Source organism: Crocodylus porosus, unplaced genomic scaffold (genome assembly GCF_001723895.1).
Source record: "Crocodylus porosus isolate Cpor-Errol unplaced genomic scaffold, CroPor_comp1, whole genome shotgun sequence".
Lineage (NCBI taxonomy): Eukaryota > Metazoa > Chordata > Crocodylia > Crocodylidae > Crocodylus > Crocodylus porosus.
The window spans coordinates 60,191,337-60,214,922 of record NW_017728909.1 but is presented as its reverse complement, the minus strand read 5'-3'; the positions used below and the strand labels follow the sequence as shown (position 1 = coordinate 60,214,922).

Below are 23,586 nucleotides of genomic sequence, written 5' to 3'. Positions count from 1 at the left end.
CAGAAAGACTATACTACAAGGCCCTTGGCTCTCAGAGTAGTAGCTCTCAGGGGTCCTAGCACAAATTCCTAGTCTCTGTATCGAGTTTCAAGGAAGAAAACTTGGAATGGCTGGGAGCCCTTGATTTTCAGTTCTTCCAGGCTTCCTGTTACGAAGCTGGAAGTCCAGACTCTGACACCCCTAACTAGAACCGGACTCCTAGGCTAGGGACAGACATTACATACAAACCTGCTTAAGTGATCAGAAACTGGTTTAGACCTGTAACAGAACAGACATTCAGTGCACATAAACCAGTTTGAAAATGGCTGAAAATGGTTTGAAATAAACCTGGTTGAATGTAGTATCAGACTTAACTGATTTGGGTCAAACTGGTTTATGCAATGTCTGTCCCAGACCCCTTCCTGGTTTAAGTTAAATCAGAGTGACCCAGCATCCCAGATGCTTTGCAACCCTGAGTGGGGTTCTTTGCTCCACAGCTGAGCTGGCTTCACTACCCTGCTCCCTAGCTGTAGCTCCAGTGGAGACTGCAGGTACAGCAGGATCTGCCTGGCTTCCATTGCTCTACCCCAACCCCCCACACCACTTCCTGTTCCAGCAGGGATTCCTCCCCTCCCCTCTCCCACAGCATGGACTGTAGCCAGTATGTGGTATGGTAGCTAATGCTGAGAGACACCTGTGTAAGGCAAATAGGACCAAGGCAGACAGGACAGTGTCCACTTAGGGCTATTTGGAGCTACTCAACCCGACAGCTGGTAACATCCCTCCATTCCTTCCTTGGAAAAATTTGTTTAAGAAGAACTTGAACTAATGAGGCTTTTTTTTTTTTTTTTTGATGGGGTGCTAAATGCTGTGTTACTCCCTGTGTAACTCCCTGCTATGTAACTAAATGCTGTGCAACTCTCTGCTGTCTCTGTCACTGGTCCCTGTCTGTCACAGGGCGTGGGGACCCCTCCCCAATCAGAGTGTCCTGCCAGCCAGCCAGCTGGTGACCCATTTGACTGCGTGGGTGTCTACACCATAGCCCCCCAGTTTCTTAATGAGAACAGGGTGAGAGACAGTGTCAAAAGCCTTCCAGGAAGACTATATCCACTGCTACCCCTGCATCTAATGATCTGGTGATCTGATCGTAAAAGGCCACCAGGTTGGTCTGGCAGGACATGCCACTGATGAACCCGTGTTGGTTGCCCCTAAGCATGCAGTCCTCTGCTGGCCCCTCCTGGATGTGTGCCAGCATAATTTTCTCAAACAACTTGCCTAGGATCGAGGTAAGACTAACCGGCCTATAGTTTCTCGGGTCCTCCTTCCTGCCTTTTTTGAAGATGGGAACCATGTTGGCCCTCTTCCAGTCCTCCAGTACCTCACCAGAGCACCACGAGTGCTCGTAAAGCCGTGCCAGGGGACTTGCAATGACCTCAGCCAGTTCCTTTAGAACTCTGCAGTGCTGAATAAAACTAAAGCACCTTTTAACCCACTCAGACCCGTGATGCAATTTAGCTAAATGACCTTAACGTTGACCCTAAATGAAACAGGTTGAAGTTCGAATAGTTTTGTTACTCATAGTATCATACATATGTATCAGGTTCACTTAGACACCTTATACCAATATCTTCTGATACCAGCACAATTGTTATGCCCATCTATAATACCACTGGGCAGTAAACATTGTGAAACCACTCTAGAGCTGTGGAGGTGGCAATATTGGTTTCTATGTAGGTCACTGACTGGGCTAACAGGAAATCAGATAGATTTTCCGAGAAGATTGTCGAAACCTATACGTTCCCACAAAAATATTTCATATTTGATGAACTAGCTCTTTCCAGCTAAAACCAGACTATCCCAAAGACACTTGCATTACATTCAAGAAACATGCTTTGGCCTCCCAAGTGACTATAGTCTTATGGTTCTCTCTCCCTTTGATTACTCTGTTTTTCCAACTGTGGCTAAATACTGGTTTCCAACCCCTTGAAAGTTCTTAGTTTGAAATATTTAGATTTTTCTTAATAAAAATTGCAAATACTTAGAACTTTCAATGGGGTGAAAACTCTGATTTTGAAACAGCATTGAGAAGAAAAAAATTCAGCCAAATTGAAAACAAAGCTAATAATTATTATTGATCCAAGAATGTCCATTTAAGCCACACAAAACATATCACCACACTCAAAAACAGTAATTATCAGACACTTATTTAAATAATAAAATCCTTCTTATGTATAATTCAAAAATCTTATTCTCTGCTCAATTAAGTTAATATATTCCTAGATTGTTAGGGGCTGGAAGGGACCTTGCAGATCATCGGGATCTATCCCCCGCCCCCTGCTTCAGGCCCAAAGACAACTGGGGTTACGTGACCCCAACAAGGTGACTGTCCAGTCTTCTCCTGAAAACCTCCAGGGTAGGTGACTGCACCACCTCTGGAGGGAGTTTATTCCACAGTCTGGACACCTTGACTGTGAAGGAGTTTTCCCTGTAATTAAGCCTGAAGCAACCTTTCAGGTGTTTGTGTGCATTGGTCCTGGTCTTCCCCAGAGGTGCCCTAGTGAACAGTTTTTCACCAATGTCCTGATGCACTCCTCTGACATAGTGGTAAGCCACTATCAAGTCCCCTCTCAACCTTCTCTTCTTTAGGCTAAAGAGGCCCAGGTCCCTCAGCCTTTCCTCGTATGGCTTGCCTTGCAAGTCCCTGATCACACGGGTGGCTCTTTTTTGGACCCTCTCAAGTTTTGCCACATCTTCATTGAAGTGCAGCACCCAGAACTAGATGCAACAGTCCAACTGCAGTCTCACCAGTGCTGAGTACAGTGGGAGTACCACTTCCTTAGTTTTACATGAGATGCACTGGTTGATGTATGCCAGTGTGTTGTTATTTGCCCTGCTGACCACCACCTCGCACTGAAGACTCATATTCATGCGATGATCAGTTGTTAACCCTAGGTCCCTTTCGGCCGTGGTGCAAGTCACACTGTCACCACCAGCCTGTATGTATGCTGAGGGTTGTTTGCCCCCAGATGAAGCATCTTACACTTGGAAGTGTTAAACTTCATCTGGTTCTGGTCTGTCCAACTCTCAAGCCTATCCAGGTCTGCCTGTATCTGCAACCAATCTTCTGACATGACCACACTGCCCCATAGCTTGGTGTTGTCTTGGCCAGAGAGCTTTTCACTCCCCCATCCAAACCATTGATAAAGATGTTGAAAAGCACCAGTCCAAGCACAGACCCCTGAGGGACATCACTGGCCACTTCATGCCAAGATGACACAGATCCATTCATGAAAACTCTCTGGGTCCTATCCTGTAGCCAGTTTTCCACCCATTGAACCATCAAACAGCTGAGCCCACAAGCTTCCAGTTTTCCCACCAGGATATCATGGGGCACTAGATCAAAAACCTTTTGGAAGTCTAGGTATATAACATCTACCTCATCTCCTGTGTCCAGGTGGTCAGGGACCTGGTCGTAGAAGGACATGAGATTGGTAAGACAAGACCTACCCGCGACAAAGCCATACTGGCTGTCATTCAGAACCTTACCTTTTGCTAACGTATTGCACATAGATTCTTTAATGAGCTTTTCCAGGATTTTCCCTGGGATAGGAGGCTAGGCTGACTGGCCTATAGTTGCCCGGGTCCTCCCTCTTCCCCTTCTTGAAGATGGGCACAATGTTGGCTCTCTTCCAATCCTCAGGGATTTCCTCCATGCACCACAAATTCTGAAAGAGCTTTGCCAGGGGTTCCACAATGACCTCAGCCAGCTCCATCAGCACTCTCAGATGGAGTCCATCAAGTCCTGCTGACTTACAAATGTCTAGCTTTTCTAATTGGTATTGTACCCATTCGGCATCCACAGTGGGGAGGGTGTCAGTCCCAGCATGTCCCCTGTGAGCCTTATCTGACTTGACTTTCCCCTTGGTCCAGTGAAATATCAAAGCAAAGGGGGCATTCAGGAGTTCAGTTTTTTCCTGAATGTCAGTTACCAGCTGTCCTGAGGTGTTAAGCAGGGGTCCCACACTTTCGTTTTCCTCCTAGTGCCTACAGACCTAAAGAAGGAGGTCCTTGACTCCCGTGGCTAACCTAAACTCAGTCGCCTCCTTGGCTTTCCTGATCATTTCCATACAAATGTTGGCCACTGTTGTACAGTCCTCCTTGAGAACCATCCCTAGCTTCCACTGAGCGCGCACCTCTTTTTTCTTTTTTAAGAGGACTGCAATATCCCTACTAAGCCAGGAGGGCTTGCCAGCCTTTCTGCTACCATTCCTCTTTGCAGGAACGCTTTGCTTTTGTGCTTCGAAGATCGTAACCTTGAGCAACGACCACTCTTCATGCACCCCATTTGCCTTCCCTTCCTGGTCCCAGATTACCTCCCCTACTAATGCTCTGAGTCTGCTGAAGTCATCATTTTTTTAAGTCTAGGACTTCAATCCTGCTGGTTGATTTGTTGACTTTGCGGCGGACAGTGAACCTGATAATTTCAGGGTTGCTGTTGCTTAGGTTACCCTCAATGTTCAAGGCACACACCAGATCATCTTCCTTGGCCAAGACCAAGTCTAGAAGAGCATTACCTCTGACTGGCCCTTGTACTTCCTAAATCAGGAAGAGCGCCTTGATCACAGTCAGGAAACTGAGTGAAGGATCTGAACTAGACAAGTGTTCCTCCCACCAAAGCAAAACAAATAGTTCTCATCTAAGCACTAAAACACTAGATTTTAGGCAAACTTCACCTACCTGGATCCTAGTGGGAAAGTCCTAGACCATTAGCTGGAATGCAGTGCAATTTATATACCATTATTGTATATCAATATTTCTGAACAGCTTAGTTTTCCAAATGATTTATTCTGATCTATTAGTGTTTAACACCCAAGGAGCATCACAAGGCTAGAGCTGGGAAGTTTTATATGTGCAGAAATTCATTTTTGGTTACCCCATACTTGAGGGAGGATATTGCAGATTTAGCTTCAAAATGCATATAAAATTGCATGAAAATAAACGTTATTCTAGACTCATACATAAGTCTTGAAAACTTGTATCATAAGCAGAAGTTAGTGTACCATGCTGAAAGCAAGATACAGATGGAACGAGATAAACTAACAGGTATTGGGGTTAAAAGAATCTTTTCCGCTGGAACAATGCTACACAAGAGGATATAGAAAATCCCAAAAGAATGTGTCAGAAAGTGTTATTAACTGCTCACTGTTTTAAACAAGTACAATGAAGTTTTTCAAAAATAAGTAAGTTTTGCAGTCTCTCAGCTCTTACTGACGTAGAATATGAATAGAAAGGAGGCCCCTACAGACTTCAACAGTGTGTATTGGATGCAACTTGGCAGCAGTAGAAAGCTGAAGAAGGGTGTAAATCAAATATAACTGACCCGACAGCGAGGCTGAATTGCTTCCTTTTTTCTAGTTTCTCACAAACTGTTTGGATTCTGCTTCCCCTCGAGCCTAGCACGGTAGCCAATTCTGACGGAAGCTTCCATTCTCTGACATACTTGTATTTATCAGAAGTCAGTTGTGCTATTCTTCTTGGTGCTATTAATAACTCCAACACAATGTTTAAAGCACACTGTGTTATGTTAACAAAAGGACAACTTTCCTGTCCCATGATGCACCATGTTTGCTTCAGTCCTTTTCTATTTAAATTATAATGAATTGTCAAAAACATAACAGGATCACAAAAGTTAGACAGAAATGACCTAGTGCAATATCATACGTATCCTCACCTAAACATAGGATATAAAGAACTGCCAGTGGGGAGTTTATCTTACACTACGCTACAGAACTGTCAACCTAGGCTACAATCGACTTAGTTCAGGCCAATGAAATTAGCAGGGTAAGTCAGTCTTCAGACCTATACCTTCAGGTAACGGTGAGACTGGTTGCCCTAAGGAGTGGATACTAAGATTCAGGTATTTTGTGCACCACCAGCAGCTGTACCCTCTTGGTCAACACTGAGACTTGTTTCGCCAAGCCCCTCCTCAAGCCCTTCAATTTGTTTTCTGCCTCCTGACTTTGGCTCCTAGTCTTCGGCTTATTAACTGACTTGCCCTGGTCTTATAATCAGAATGTCTGAACAACAGCCTAATATTAGGCTGGGTCAAGGACTTTTCCAAGCCATGTCAAGTTTTTGATGGGTTTTTGTTTTTGGTGAGCGCAGTCGTGGCAGCAGTGCAGTGTGGCCCAGCAATACAGGCCCTGAGACAGGGTGGGCATCCTGTCTCCAGCTATGCTGCAGCATTCCAGTGCTTTTACCTGACTATGTGGAATGAAACTATAATAGTCCCATTTCTATCAGGGTCTGCACGATGAGATAAAAGTACAAGATGGCTCAGGTTGATTCCCTCATTCAGCTGAATGCATTTGTGGAGTTCTATATACATTTTAATAAGAAGCTATGGGAGCACTGCTAAGAAGGGGAGAGGACCAACAAGCCACTTTCCCTGAACAGGGAATGATAATTACAAGGCCTGCAGGATTGTTTGAAGGAGAATCTTAGAAAGAGATTTATCCAACCATCCATCTCCTCAGCTTGGGCCCGGTATTTTTGTACCAAAGAAAAAAGGGACGTAACAACCTTATGTAAATTGCAAACCCTTAAATAAGGTCACTATTTAGACCAGGTTTCCTTTTATCATTGATCACCGAGTGTGGCTAACTCTCCTCCTGTAAAAGTTGGGCAATTTTATATGCAGATATTGTATAGGTGTGCCTCAGGCAGTCTGCAGCCCCCTAGCAGCCCACCTCAAGTTGTTCCCCTCTCTGGCACTCTAACAACCTTCCCACACCTTGATGTTAACCGCAAGAAACTTGGGGGTGGCCCTCAGATAGCCACATGAATATATTAGGTGCCCTTGCCTAACCCCCACAGAGTCCCTGGGCTATGCAGACCCCACTGCACTCTCCACTTTCCAGAAAGTCCTCCACAATTCCCCATCCCCAACTCACCCAGCCCCAGGTCTGCCCCAGGCATAACTGACAGTATTTTCCCCTATAGGAGAGCTCTCAGAAGCCTCACAATGCCCCTACAGCATCCCATGCCTAGTAAAATAAGCCCACAGTCTTGCGAAAAGACCATCTGTCAAGAGTGCCTCCTTCCTTCCCATAGGCTCAAAGCCATTCAGCTCTGCTGGACTCACTCTCACTGCACCACCAATCACTGAGGTCCTCTCAGGAGCTCCTTCCCTCTCTATAGCTGGGACCAGACAGCCAGCTCAGCCACAAAACCTGGCTTATATGTGTATCTGTGTCCAAGAAGGCAGTTTTCCTGAACCGCTTCACAGGAGAACTGCTCTTCTGGTGTGGTTCAGTACCCACTGCAGTGCAGCAGCTTTAATTCCAGGTTATGGAAATAGAATTCTCCTCCCTTGCTTGTTCTGAGGACCTTATGGCTAACAGCATGCAAAACTCGGGGACACCCAGATCTGGGCCTGCAAGTAGGATGTCCACCAAAGGGTTTGGAAACATCTGAAGCCTCATGTGCAGGTGGAGGATGTTTGCCAGTAGTAGGGCCACTTATGGTTCTGGACTTTTGAATTTGGAATTAGTTTTGGCTAATTTGGCCTCAGATACAAATTATATATAAAGCCGTTAGCCATAAGCCGTAAGCCATATATACACATATCTCTCAAAAAAAAAAAATGACGACAACTAAGCTCAGTCCATTCTGGTCAATATGCAAAATAGGTTTGCCCTTAAAATCTTCAGTAATGTGGCAGGAGCTCCTGAGACAGGTGTAATTCTCAGAGCACTTCTGGCAATCTGATTCAACTTCCCATTCATTTCAGTATGAGGTACTGAATGCAGAGTAATGTGAGTTAAACCTGAGGTAAGTTCTTAACATTTCTAAAGGCTGCTCTGACACTATGGTGCCATTGCTGGGATCAGATCCCATCATGCCATAAAATGAATATCTGCCAGGGGCCAGACTGATATATTGGCCTTCAGAACTGGTTTACAGAAGTCACCCACAAGCCAAACAGCCTACGAACCCCCACTCATGATAATCTAAAAACAGAAATAAAACATCTTCATTCCTCATGAAAAGAGCCAGATTAAGATTGATATATGATTTATTGAAGAAATGTAACTACTGATTAAAAAACCTTCCAACAAAAAGAACTTCAACTTCAGAATTAAATTAAATGGAGTTTGATACAAAAACATCCATATTATTGCAAACCAAGGTCCCCAAAAGTACATTTGTGGAGATTTTCAGTAAGGCAACATGGTTTTTAGTACCAAAGTTTTAGGCCTAATGCCTAACATTTATTTTGCTTCCTTCCTTACACAGGCTCTACATACAACAATATATTTTGGCAATTTGGGCTTGATTCACCTTCTCAGGCATGAGGGATAAATCCTACTGACACAGGAGGAGTAGTTCCGCTGCTGCAATAGTACTCACACTTAAAGGAGGACAGGAATCAAATGATGCTGATTGAAACATGAGTTGTTCCATCTCTCACTTCCTTTGCAAAAACTGATCTGCAAACAGAACGCTGAGGGACTTTGAATTAAAAAGCAGCATTAGAGCTTACTTTGGAAATGTAACATAAACTGGATTCTTTTAAGGGGAATATTCTCTTTAAAAAGGGAAAACCAGACAGAATGTGGTCAGTTTGGCTTTTTTTCCAACCCCCTCCCCACCTCATATTTTCTGCCATCACTGCCTACTTTTGTGTACCAGGCCTGCCTTTGCATACTTGCACATTTCCAGTGGAAAATTTCTGGTTACTTGAAAACATCAAAATATCAATTCTTCTTTTCTACTCTTTTACTTGGTTTGGAACAGAAGACCTAGGGGGTCAAATATTTATGTAAGTGGTGGGTACGTTCAAGTAATGTAATGCATGAGCAACGGCTCCATTACTCACAGATCTAGTAAAGCTGCTGTCTAATGCAGCAGAATACTGAACCGAAGCAGGACTTTAAAAAAGGAGAAACATCCATGGACACATGTCTGCTGGGGGGGAAAAGAGTTGAGGCTCAGTTCAACATGACTAGAAAAAGAAAAACAAAGCAGTAGCCTTTTAGGATTGATAAACAAAACGGTGCTAGCAGCACTGCATTAGAAACAAACAGTAACACAACATAAATTTGAAAACAGGCAGAATTGGAAGATACTAAAGAGAGTTGTACAGCTTTAATGGAAGAGTTTGAACTTTTCTACTCCAGTCCTTGAAAAATTTTAGAATCAATGTGTTGGATCAATGAGTTATAGAAAATAGAAGGGTGAGAAAGGGGAGAACAAGAAAAATATTGAAATGATCAGGCAGCCCTGATGAACTTTGTGTAACTTTTAATCAGCTTCCAGTTTTACTACCAATTCAAACAAAAATTTACAATCTCAAAACTAGAAGAAATTACCCATGCATCTACAGACTGGAAGAGACTATAACTCATGTGGCTCAGTTGCTACATTTAAAACAAGAACCACTGCACAGACAAGCAAGAACATAATGATTTCCCAATATTTTTCTGCTGTCTTAAACAGGAAAAATCATACAGGCTGGAACCAGTGGAAAAACTTCTCAAGGATCAGTTGCCCATGTAGCAACAGCTACTTCACTAAAATCTTTTCTAGAAAATAATATAAAATTTTACACCAGTGAAAGCCCTGAAGCATGTTCAGGAACTACCTAGACAATTAGCATAAGGATAAACTCTTGTTTATTTTGCAGGATTTATGTTTCTTGGTCCAAATGCGAATAAGGGAAAATATTAAAATGGAAATATAGAAAAGAAAATAATTAGATGGGTCCAGTTCAAATAAGTCAATGGACAGACTCCTATGGACATAATTCAATAGGTCTGGAATGAGAGCTTGTAGTTTGAGCTATATGGCATATCTTACACTCCTATGACTTACATTGTTCATTGACATGAAATATTTTTAGCATCGTACAAGTGAGAGCAGGGCAACCCTCCAGTCTACTACTCTAATAATGCTGTCAATCCCAGGGACAGATTATGAAAAGACTCAGCAAGTAACTTTTAGAACAGGCATTAGGCATGGAGCTGAGTTTGTTAAGGACTACAACAGAGCTCCTCCTGATACTTCACTACATACATTATAGTTTACTGGGTGTGTAAGTAACATGGCTTGTAATCACACACATACCCAAATAGGGAAAGTCAAAAACGAGACTGCTTGAACTACAGGTTGCCACATCAAAAATCCAGCTGCAAAAGTCTAATTTTACTTGGGGGTACAGTGACTATATTTATTCAAATGGATTGTGACTGATAACCTGCGAATGGGCAACTCCCTAACACACTGACTGCACAGCTGGACTGCTGCTCTTAAACAGGAAGTTTTCCTCATATTCGCATAAGAATTCCATTTTTGTGGGGGAGGGTCAAGGTGGGAGAGAAAAATTCAACTTACAGTCAGAGATGACTAATGCCACATTTCTAATTTTATCACCAGCACTTGGTTGTCTACACAATGCTGTCTGCCAGCAAGACAACTATTCCACAAAGCTTTACAAATCTCCTAGTCAGAAAGGATCAGCACTATTAAAAACTATGTCCAGCAATGCGGCCTAGCAAACCATTTATTCTGACCCTGCATGCATACCCGTTAATCCATCTGTCTGTCTCTATTTGAACTTTAAGAGCAAACTGGGTCACTTAGAAAATGCCAACTCATGATGAGAAGATTATTTAAAGCACATTACATTGTAATTACCAGATAAAAGACCATCTTTTACCTTTACAATACTATTTATTTTATTCAATGAAAACTACTTTGCTTAGAGAGAGGTTTACAATAATTGACAAATCAGCAGGAGCACCATTTACAAAGCAGAATCGATAACAGGGTTATCTGCTTGCATTCCTAGTCAAGATTACCTAGAACTAAGTCCTTGCACTTTTTTTCATCCATATTTCAGATTAAACAAATGGGTTGAATTAAGCATACAAATGAAATATTTCGCAAATTAATGAAGCAAAACTGCAAAATCCAGAATCCATGGATCGAATCCCACCCCCATTCCCAACATAACATTGTTCCAGTGATAAACAAATCCTACATTACCATGTTCATTTTTGGAAAGAAATAGCTTTTTCCCTGAATATAGGTTGATAACTTCAGACAAAGACCATGAACTGCCATTACTACTGAAAAATCCCATGAGGGAATCAAATAACCATGGGAAGTATTCAAAGGGTTAAATGCACTAAAAATGCTAAAGACTTGGCATTTTTAACTCATACCAAAAAATACTGAAAATGTAAGTCAAGACTGTTGGGGGCCCCATTATATCCTGACCCTGCTTATGAGTCGAGTGCCATTTTTATGGTTCATTTGGAGGACCCAAATGTAGACTTATAATCAAAGCCATACAATATATACACACCCAGTGTTTTCTTTGTTTTAAAAACTATAACCCGCTATTTAAAAACATGTTAGGATTTTAATTTTAATTATAACTTGAGACCATATCACAAGAAATACCACTGTGACACTTAAATATCTGTGGCATTCTGTGGGTTATTAAAAACATCTTGAAAATAACTTCTGAAATAGTCACCATTAAAAAAAATGGTGCATCTTTTCTCATAGAGAAAAGGAGCTATTTGTTTACAAGGATTTGAAGGGTGAGATCTGTCCCATTGCCAGAATGATTGTGCAACTCAGCATTTCTGGCATAACAAAATGGTTTCTGAACTACATGCTTTGAAGCTTTGTATTGGCACTCCCCATTGTGAAAGACCAGAAAAATGAATGATCCATTTTTTAGGCAGCTGCATTGGTCTGCAGAACATTGTTCTTTGGTTTCCAGCCTCTAAAGGTGAATGATCTGATGACAAAAATCTTAAATCTGAAAATGCTTAACTGATCTTTCTTTACAAACAGCTTTGTATATCTGGAATTGTGCTAAAAAGACTGCAGTCAAGTTTTAATAGCTCTGAGAACTTTGGAAAGTATTAACCAAGGTCTCTTACATTGCACTATACCACCACCACCATCATCATCCATATCTTACAAACTTCTGAGCCTAAAATGAGCGACATGAAAGCCTGCAAAAAATATCTTTGGTGACGAGAAATAATAAACACAACAAGAGAAATGCACAGAAGGCCATGGTTCTCAGTCATGCTGGGCAATTCCAAATATACCACCCATTCCTCTTCAAACCAAGCCAAGTAGATTAGCTGCCATATGAATACAGACATACTTATGTAGTCACAGATTTACTTGCTCAGCCATCCACGATCAGAAACTATTGATCATTAGGACCAAACTCTGCCTTTAGGTACATCTCCTTAGTACCAATTAAGTTGAGAAGGCTGCATGATGCATCAAAGCAAACTCTGGGTTCAGATTTTGAAAAGTCTAACAAAAAAGCTATCAGTGGTTATGGATGGGCATGCAAGTCCAGTGGAAAACTTGGAGAGAGGGGGAGTGTACAAGTGTCATAGTCCTCTGGATGGAGAGCAGTCACCTCAAAAGTGAAATTTCTAGCCAGGCAGACTCCTTCACACCTCCAATCTCATGTCTGACAGACTGTCTTCAGCCTGCCCCTGCCTCCAGCCCTCAGTTTACCTGGAGCTGTGGACGGAGGCAGGAGGTAGTGCAGCTGGACCACTTCCAATCCAGGATGGGTCCAGCTGTGAAAGAATCCCTCCTTTTTAGTGCACAGGTCTGGGGGCTGAGAGATAACACAGTAGGACCCATCCTGCAGTGGGATGGGTCCCGATGAAAGGAAATGCAATCCCCATCTCCCTCCCCCCATGAACAGACCAGTTCTCTGTGCAGAGGATGGGAGGCAAATGTGTGGTAGCTTGAACCTTACTGAAGAGATGGCTCCAGCCCGGGGGAATTTGCCCAACTGCATTGCACAGATCCAAGTCTTTTCAATGCGTGAGGGGCACTGGCACCAACAGCAGGGTTTCCATAGCTCATCCCTGGATGAGATATCCAGGATTCAATGTTTTCCCTCCCTCCTCCTCCCTTGGGTCACATGTGCACCTGAACAAAATTTTAATTACAATAAATCAGAAGGTAGGTTCTTATAAACATATTACTTCACTGTTTTAGTTGCAAACTGGGCCTCTCTGGGTTTAAGATGGTACTAGCTATATGAAGCATGCAAGTTCCAATTCTGCTTTCAGCTATGCCCCTGATCAAACCCAATGAAATCAGGAGGACAGAAGATATTTTATGTCAGGCAGATATTTTATACATCGAAGAAAAAGAAGAGAGTTTGGTAGGAGTGGATGTTCACTTCTCTCCACTTAGGCAGTGGGAGAGGTAGGGAAAATCTTCAGTGAGCAGACTGGGAACAGGAAAATTGCTCAGTAAAAGAGTCACCTGACTTGCACAAAGCAGGATGGAAAGAGATAAGATAGCAAAAAGCAGGACAGAAAGGAGAAAGGAGACAGGCGCTAGTAAATAAGAGAAGGTGATGAACCTGGGTGTAGCACTACCAGTAATAAAAAGGTATACAGCAAGGCAGCAGGGCAAACATCCTGCTTCACATTGGGGCAGTCAGAGAGACAATGTGGAAGTACTGCTTTCTGTCCCTCTTGATGTTTATGATTGGGGGGGGAGGGAAGTATAATATTAAAGAGCTAGAATGAATCAATTGATAAGCACTCTCAAACCATTATGCATTAAAATGATAAACATACTTTCCTTAACTATGCCAAGACTGTTTGCAGTGAAGATATGGAGGGTAGGACTATGGAGTAATATAAACATATGCTACAGTATTTCTCATATGTCCAAGTTTTGGCAGTCAGTAGGAGACAAATTCAAAATAACAGTCAGGCAGAAGATGCTAACAGCTTATGCACTGATGTCACATGTTTCAACACATGAAAAAGTGAACAATCGAAATAAAGGACAAAGTATCATTATTTCTAATGGTAGAAAAAGCAAAAATTCATAAGTATGATAGGGGTAGTAAGCCATCAGGAAGGGAAGGGTGGACTATAAATCACTGTCATCAATAGCAGTCCCTCAATACAAGGATGACTGTCTTCCAGTAAATAGGAAAGTCATTAGTGAATCCACAGGTGACTAAGGATGCCAATCCAAGAGCTGCATGTTTGATTGCAGATGTGGCAAATAATTTTGGGATCCTGGGTCACAGCTCTTTCCTTTGCCTCTCTTGTCTATACACCTCCATAGCGAGGTGAGTTTGATTGAAGTGATCAATACACGTGTACATGATGGTGCCCTTGGTGGACAGTTCAGTGCTCGAGTCTCCCAGACATTGAGGTTAATACCACAATTCTTCAGATAGGCCTTCAAGGTGTACTTGATTTTTTTTATTTTGCCAACCTCTAGAGTACTGGCCATCTGTGAGATAGGAACATAGGACCTGTTTTAGGAGCTGGTTGTCAGGCATCCTTATGATGTGTCCTGTGCAATGGAGCTCATACCATTTAAACTTGGCTTCAATGCTGGTGCTGTTTGCTTGAGCCAGAACACTGGCATTACATTTTTCTGTCATTCCAATTGATATGGAGGATTTTCCAAAGTTACCACTGATGATAAGGTTCCAAAGCTGTTTCAAAGTTTTCAGGCGTCTCTGCCATGTTGGTGTCCAATGGAATATAATCAGTTGATGATAATGAGATTCCCATCCATGCAATACTGAATACTAACTCCAGATTGAAGTCTGCCAGCAATGAGATGGAAGAGTGTGTTGGTGCAATCACAAATCCTTGTTTGACTCTAGTCCTAATAGCAAAGGCATCTGTTTCCAGGGCATGATAATGGCTATTGCTTAGGACAGGTGCTGATATGTAATTGTGAAGAAATCTGATGATGGGAACAAATTTTGGCATCATCCAAATCTCATCAGGATCTTCCAAAGGTCCTCCCTGTTGATTCAACCAAAAGCCTTAATCATGCCCAGTAAAAACATTGGTGTTCCTCACAGCTTGCCTCCTGCAGCTGTCTATCAACAAAGATATTCTTTGTACCTCTGGGTGGTCTGAAATCACATTTGAACTCAGGTAAACTTTCTTTAGCAAGGAAAGCAAGTCTACTGAGGAGAATGTGGGCAAGTTATGAACAGGAGTGCAATATCATGGTAATTACTAGAATCTGATCCAGCTCCTTTTTTGAATATGGTAATTATTCTAGTATCTCTTAAGTCACTGAGAATCTGTTCATGTTTCCAGATTTTCATAATAATGACATGTAGATGGTGACAGAGCTTTTCTCTCCCCACCTTGCTTAAAAATTTCAGCTGCTGTTCCACCAGGACAACATGCTTTGTTGTTCTTTGTCTGCTTAATGGCTTTCAAGACCTTCTGATAAGTTAGTGGATCTGCAAGGTAGTTCTTCATGGGGTGTTGTGAAATAGACTTGGTGGTACTGTCTTCTACACTGAAGCCTCAGATCAGGAACTCTTGAAAGTGCTCCTTCCACTGTGCATTGATGGTGGAGCCATCTTTAAATAATGTTGTTCCATCCTTAGACTTCAGAAGGATGGCTCCTTGTGTGCTTGGCTCATAGTTAGCTTTGGTTGCTCTGAAGAAACTGTCATGCTTGTCGGCAAAGTTTTGAGTCTCTTTTGTCTTTTTCCTCTTACCATTGTTCTTTTATTCTTGAAATTTTCCCCGCTACATTTAATGTTGCAATATATGTCTTGCTTCCATTTGGAACTGATGTCATTATGCCATACCTTGAAGGTTCTCCTTTTTCTGTCAATGAGACCTTGAATTTCTCTATCATTCTCATGTAGGCCATCAGGAAGAATAGGGTAGAAGATAAATAATGTGCTGGATATATGTGTAAGCAATATATTATTACATAACATATAGATAATACAGTATCTGAAACTGCTGTTTGCATTGTGGGCCAGTTGGCTCAACTAGTTATAAGTACATACTGGAACCCCTCTGCATGGATTCCCCTTTCTCTCAGAAGCTGGAGCAGAAGTAGCACAGCTGCCTCCACAGCAAACTTTCCATCTGCACTAGAAGTGGAGAGCTCTCTGTAGCAGGAGAGTATACTATAACAATCTTATCACATTGCCCTTAGATGTCCTTTGCCCCAAATTGCTTCAAGTTTATAATAATTGTTAATTTATATTTGCAAATCTGTATGCTTTCTAGGCCATATGGCTACAAGTTCCAGAAGAAAATAAGTTCCCTCTAGTGGTGAAAAGACAAACATGGCCCTAGAAAAGTTATTTTCTTGGATAATCAACCCAGGTTTCCTCAAATGACACTCAGGGAGTGACTAGAAAGACAGCATCTTACCCTATAGTAATAAAGGTTTCTTCAAGGTGAATTATCTGTGTTTTCTATTCTTGAGGCACATCCAGATGAGCGTGCATCAGAGTTGCTCCAAGGACAAATAGCAACAGCACAACTATGTATGTATCTTCAGGGAACACTCATGCATGCCCACTCTAGCACATGGAAGGTTGCCCCAGATGAGGTAGAGGAGCTTGGGGCCAGCACCAGCCTTATCTGGGCCCCTGGGGGCCTTCTAGGGCTCCAGTGTGACAAACCATCAGCAGGAAGCCTGGCCGGCAGTTGGAGCATGGCTTTGGCTGGCCAGACTCTAGTTTCAGGTGGTGCACGTTGTCGCCATGTCCTCTGCTCCGCTTTTTCTAGGACGGGTTTTTTTTGACACCAGGATCTCCCAGTATCAGAAAAACCCCTGGCACTGCAAATTAGCAGTGTGGGGAATGCCAGTATGTGAGGCACCACAGACGGGTCTGCGGCACAATATACCGCACATGCACGCTTGTCTGGCCGTACCTTTCATATGCAGATGTCCAATATGCTCAAGATCAGATTACTATTACCTGGGGACACAAGGAGTGCACCAGGGCCAACATGCCCTTAGTTCTTTTGCCAACAGAGTCCAGGTGTTATCAGCCTCTCTTGTAGTGAGGATAGAGGATGGGTCATGGAATATATAGAGTCAATGTATTTCAGAGAACTACAGACACCGCAAGGTAAGTAACAATTTCTTCCTCTAGAGTGCTCATCTATTTATAGTCTGCTCTACATGCATGCAGTAACCTGACCTTATAGGAGGTCATGCGCAGTCTAGCCGAGCAGTGATTGTTCAACTGGCTTGCTATGCAAAGCATTTAGTATAGACATCTCCATAAGGAAATCGTGTTTTGTAAATATATAAACTGATCTTGACATAGCTGCATTACATAGCTCCAAATGGGAACATTTCTGAAATGCTGTTGATGCTTGAAGGCTAAGGAATGAGACTTAATAAGCATCTAAACCAGTTGTTTGTGAAAAGCAGCATACAAACCACCAGGCATGAATGCCTGTGCTACCCATTCATAGGGGCTGAAAAATAAACAGTACTTAAGAAGGCTGGCTTTATGGAGACATTTTCTAAGGAAAGTGATGCTATGCATTCAAAGGGAGAATCTAGTGAAAGCCATGAAATGTATGTACTTAAACACTTAAAGGCATTTAGCTTCTTAATATTCTGTGTAGGAAGATCCAGCTCTTAGGTGTACCCTGATTAAATTAATAGAATGTCCTTATCTTTTTTATGACACAGACCAAGTTATGAGGAATAACCATTTGTGCTGAAAAAATAAAGCTTCTCCACTGAAGAGGGAACCTTTTCCACTTTACTGGATATATAATTCTTATATAATCCTTCCTAATTTGTATGAGAATATTTACAGTATCTCTTCATCATTAAGTAACCATCCAGTTTTCAACACTGAGGGATGTAACGAAGCCAGGTCTGGATGCAGTTGTGGAGTACTCTTTGCTTCATATGGCTTCCTTAGTTGACACAAGGTAGCGGGCTTCACTGACAAGGTATCACAAGACTTCAGAGAGAAACCTGGAAATCAGATTTCAGGTTTCCTTACAGACAGTGATTGACATATCAGAAGTTGGAATTAAAATTCAAACAGGTCTTGACAAACTGGAGCACTGAGCTACAGTACAATAACATTAAATACAACAATGGCATATGCAAGCACTATACATTGGGAACAGAAACCTATGCAGGGATGAGGCAATGGGATGGCCCAGAAAGACGTGATGATTATACTAGAACATGAACTGAGTGTATTCATACGCATCCATAATATGATGCTGCTACAAAAGAAATGCAATTTGATATTACATTTAGAGAAATAAAGTATGGAAGTCTTAGGAAGATATAATGCTATTATTATGCTACTTGGCTGCAGGTGGAATACTTTGTCCAGGTTTAGACGCTATATTTTAGGAAGGGCATACAGAAATCACAGGGGATCCGGAACAAGCAACAACGATAAAAAAGGGAATTGAACTGTAAATTATATAAGGATAGGTTGAAAGGACTTGGAACAATTTGTTGGGAATAAAGGAGAGGGGGAATGGAAAAGAAGAGGGAGATGCATGAGAGTTTTCAAACACTTAAAAGGCTGCCACAAATAAAATAGAGAAACATTGTTCTCCCTTGCCACAGAGGGTAGGATACAAGCCAATAATTTTACAGCGAAGCATATTTAGATTACATTTTAAAAGACTGTTTTCCATAGTGGTAAGAACAGTAGAGCAACCTCCTCATGAAACTGTCAAATCTTCTTCAATAGAGACTTCCAGGAAGAGGCTGCATAGGCACCTCTCTCAGATAATTTCGGAATAAAGAAGGATCCTTGAAGTCCCTTTCAACCAATGAATCTTCTCTCATGAGAAGTAAACTGTCCCTGTTGGATTGGCATAGCCAGCTTTTCTGACACTGAGGTATGTGGAATACTAACACTTGTACACAAGGTTTGATTCTGGGAGGCAATGATGTCTCAGAGAAGCTAAGAGTAAGAAAATTCTATGAACCTGTGGCAAAGTGCTCATTTCCAACCAGGCAGGTTTCTGTTTCAGAGTCAAAGTCCTTCCTTTTCCTGTTCCCACTAGAGCTTCTTTGTGAGAGACAAAGACGACCTGCAATTTTGCTGTGACAGGATATGGAAAACACTTGTAGTCCAGAACTATGCAAATAACATGAATATATTAGAGAGGACTTACAGTAAGGCCTCACCTACCCAAAAACTGAATAAAGAATAACTAACAGGTTAGATGATGGTGTCTAAAGGTGGGACCAAGGAAAGAGCTCTTCTGAGAAGAAATAGACCTGCAGAGCGATACCTGAATTAAGGCTACTCTCTGATCCAAGCATGGATTTGGTTTTAGTCTATGTATGATATGGTGTAGTAAATGAATAATTACCGATGGAGTTTATTTCCTACATATGGGGACTTTTTACCACCTTGAACTTTACCTTGCCTGAATCTGATGAAGGGTGTGTGACCCCAAAAGCTTACAGAAAAATGTGGGTTTTTTTGCCATTTTTCAGTTGGTCTAATAAAAGGTATCATCTCTGAACCAAGAGTTCTATATTTTTGCACTTCTTTTGGTCTCAGACCAACACAGCTACCAAATACATCCCTAACTACTTTTAAAAGGAGTTAGGAGTTGGATGGACTACCATTAAATTATCTGGAAAGAGGGTGAGTGTTTAATTCTGTGCATTTAGTTTTCATAGACTTGGAGGACTGAAGGGAAGTGGGACCAGGAAATATACCTTTAGTTGCACTTAGTAGAAAGGCTATATTTGGGGAAATATTTCAAACAATTCTCAGAAAAGTAAATTTAAAATCTTGTTTTCTCCAGGTAGCTGTATAAAGCAGGCACCAGTAAGTTCTGGTGATAACAAAAGGATGGTTACACCTCAACCTAAATTCTTCAGAAGCAGACAAATAGGTTATGAAATACACGACAGGTTCTGGATGATACTTCTCAATTGTCTGAATTACAGGTGCAATTTAGATTTGTACCTTTTGAGCTCAGGGCTGTCTCTGGGGTTTCAAGTATTTTATGAGCAGTGTTATAGAACAGTACAAACAGTAGAGTTCTTTGGATAACTTTACAAGGCTTTTTTTAAAGTACAATATTAACTTTTAATTTTCAAATCTAAATGTTTTGCATTTTCAATATCCTTTTAACTACTTCCCTACCCCCTGCTGTTTATAACTGTTTGTAATTCCAGGTCAATGTTAATTTGTTTGAGGTAGAGGATATGTGAAGGTGAACTGAGAATTTATTTAGGCTGCTGGGCAAGTGTGTGTGTTTTTGTTTTGTTTTGTTTTTCTAAGGTTAAAGACTGTTTGAGCTCATATAAAATTCCAGAGTTGCACAAGAAAAATAAAAGAACTTGCAAACTCTGCAGGAAAAAAATTTGCATCTTCTGGACTGAACTTTGGCTTCAGCGTGGCAGTTTTTCCCTTCCATGCTCCAGTCCAGACACCCTTAGCTGCTCCATTAGCTCTTTGCTCCCTGCTCACCTCTGCATGTTCCACTGCTATACTTTTTCTCCCATACATCCCAAACACTTTCTCCTACATACATACAATAACCAGCCAGTATTCACACCAGGCCTCTCCTGCACTGTTACTAGAATTTCTGTTTGTGATCCAGATCCAAGAATAAACAATTCTACCAAATGTTCATTTGTAGTAATCTTCAGCTTCTCCATGTGTTATTTTTTGGTATTATCTTTAAGAAAGATTATAGTTACAGATGAAATTGTTATGGTTCTTTTTAAAAAGAATAAAACTTATAAGAAATTTCAATGAATGGCACATCTGAAGAACATTATTGCAAGTCATATTTACTATAGTAGATCTAACTTTTCCTAATATGCTATGGGGATACAGCAGACATATTTGGCCCAAAGATTTAAGAGTGACTATATTTATTATGACAGTACGGCTAGGTAGGTGGTGCTGCTGCAGCCTGAGGGTTCCTCAAACAAAGAAATTTCCCTCTTAAAGACTTCTTTATCTATTTTGAATGGGGAATATTGATTAGAATTACTATTTTGATAGCAGAGGGGTTCTCAAAATTGTTTGCATCGTAAATTGTTGAAAACTACAGATTTTCTCCTGAACCATGCCAATATCTGGCAATTACTCTTAATTGCTGCTGTACTTTTTTATGACTATTACATGAAAAAAAAAACCCCTTTCTATTTTGGCAATTAATAATTCTGGAAAAAAATGTGTTTTGGAGGCTTTGTAATATTGTAGATAAACTTCAGCGTAGGTGCTTGAAAGAAGTGATAGATCTTAGTTTGGATGTCTTTCAGAGGAGATGAATTAACTACCTAAAATCTGATCTGTTAGATGCAGAAACATCAATTTGTGAAGACTTATCAAAGCTCCATCATTATGACAGAAGCTCTGAAGCACTGATTCTCAACCAGGACATCACAAGATCCTTCTAGGCAAAACACCGATACATGGTTCACAAGACAAACCCAGACATATCAAATAGGAATCCAAAAAGCACCTGTTGTTTTTTGCACCAGAAGCACTGTTCTATTATTTTTCATAGTAAAAAAATTAATGAATGATTAAAAGCTGTCATTTTCTATGATGTGTCTCGAGTCAAGCAAGGTTGAGAACCACTGCTCTAAAGATCATCAGGACCACAATTGAACAACATGGTCCAAGATATTCAATTACTACTTTCAGCCAGAAGAAAAATACTGTGCTGGAAAATAAGTTTCTTCAGCACCCATGGTGAAAAGGTGTTTGACTGCCACCTGCAGTTTGCTGCAAATTAATGCATGCAAACTAAAATGAAAGCAACCGTAATTAATGTCCTGGTTACGATATTTTCAAAGTACTGGAGAAGTCCACGAACATACTCTCTCCTGAATCATTAGGTTTAAACAAATGTCACTTGAATACTATATTTGAGAATCAAAAGCATTTTAAAAATTTTCCCATTAAAAATATGCACGCATATAGCCAACTAGTTAGTGGCAGCATCCTAATTAAGTGTCTTCTCTGATACTGGACTATAGAACACACCACCATTGAAACTATTTTTTAAATATAAATGTTAGGCTCTAACACAAAGAAAATTAGCTTAAGATAAAGATAGTTCACCTTGTCTCTTTAATACTTCTCTATAGCTAGATAGCCTAGTTAGAACAAGGTTTAGGTGGATAGTCTATCTAGTTGTAGGGAGGATAAATCTGGTACACCAACATGTCCTAAAGAGGACAAAATACTTATTTTCTGTTAGCACTTTCTCTGTATTTATATAGGGGACCATTTAGTATAGATTCTCACATAACAACAGTCCAAATGTTAACATAAATGTCTCAGAATAAACACCCATTGTACAGGTTCCTTAGTTTGCTAAAATCAAAGACTTACAATGACATTCTGAATTTCCTATTATACCTACACTCCCTTTGTAGGTTTATAATATGTTCCTCATTTGCTGTCACTTAGCTAGATTATATATATTTAGTTTTTCTCACAACATAAACTCTCCAATCAGGGCCAGCACTACTTTAGGGAAGACCATAGGCCTGCTATCCACAGGTGATTAGCAAATTCCTTCAAGTTGTTCAGTAGCTGCGTTCATTTGGCTCCTGTTGAACACCTCCTTTCCACCTTCTCTGTACCATGAAGCCATTTTGTCCTCCTAAATAGCTGCTCTCCAGGTGGCTACTCCTTCCTTCATTCGCAGAAATTGAGTGTCTACACAACTGTCCTTGCAGATGTCCTCCCTCCTATTGATCCCCAACCTTGCTGGCTGCTTTAGACATGGTCACTCCCTTCATACAAGGCCTCCAACACAGCAAAATGGAATGAGGACTTGTTTTTGAAGACTGCATTATCAGTGGAAGTAAAGCAATTGGGGAAAGGAGTAAGATAATCTCCCAGTAGAATTTCCAAAATATATAGCATTAATAAAAAAAACATAGGACTTGAATTGTATAGTCAGGTTAACAGAATTGTGATAAGCATACAGGGGAGGAAACACATGCATAAAGTACTGAGCAGATAAAGGCCTCAGTCTGGTCCATCATTTTCCTGGCTTTTTTCTTTACATTCCCTTGCCTCCTTTGTATTCCCTTCCCTTCTAGAGCAGTGGTCAGCACCTTTTTCAGGCTGCAGTCTGAAATGATCCAGTTCAGGTCAGAGGTAGGTGGGAAGGTGGCCACCATGACACAGTTGCTGCTGCTGCTTTCCTTCCACAGTGGCATAGGCATAGTGCCTGCTGCTCTACTTTTCCCTGTGGTGGCACAGGGAAATGGCCCACAACTGGAGCTTCTTCCCATGGCAGGAGGGCAAGTGAGTGCCAAAGCCCCCTGCTGCTGAATGTCACTGAAGCCCCACATCCATGGACTGGATCTAGTGGCTTCATGGGCTGGATCTCACTGCCAAGCCCCTGTCCTAAAGAAGTGATTAGAAGTAAATCCATTAATCTGTGCACCAGACACTTGAACATGTCTTCCTACTTCATGAAATGATAGCTCTATACTTGCATTACTGGAGTATTTAAGTAAGCTGCATCACAAACCCATGCCTACTTTGTCATCCATTACCCATCATAAGTCCACTTTCCTCTTACTACCTCTCACATTTTTCTAGTCCATGAGGCATGTGCATTTCAGATTCTTTTTCCTTATTTGCATTACCTTGACTGTTGTGCCAAGTTCCAGTTTTTTAAATGAAAGAACAGAAAAAGGGTAAAAGAAAAAGATAATTCACAGCTTCCCCAAGATGCATAAATTCAAGAAAGAAAAATTTTAAAAATGCTAAGAATTGAATGAACTTACAGATGC

At 41.2% G+C, this 23,586-nt stretch overlaps 1 protein-coding gene and 1 long non-coding RNA gene across 4 annotated transcripts in view; one reads left to right on the top strand and one right to left on the bottom strand.

Annotated features, from left to right (window-relative positions):
* The window catches only part of LOC109308100, a 43,574-nt gene extending 34,819 nt beyond the window's left edge, over positions 1 to 8,755 (top strand). For all 3 annotated transcript variants that reach the window (XR_002100468.1, XR_002100469.1, XR_002100467.1), the window contains one exon: positions 8,278 to 8,755. This is a non-coding gene — a long non-coding RNA (uncharacterized LOC109308100). The remainder of the gene's footprint in view (positions 1 to 8,277) is intronic.
* The window catches only part of ADGRV1 (adhesion G protein-coupled receptor V1), a 466,251-nt gene that overhangs the window by 201,673 nt on the left and 240,992 nt on the right, over positions 1 to 23,586 (bottom strand). The gene's annotated exons all lie outside the window — the stretch shown is intronic.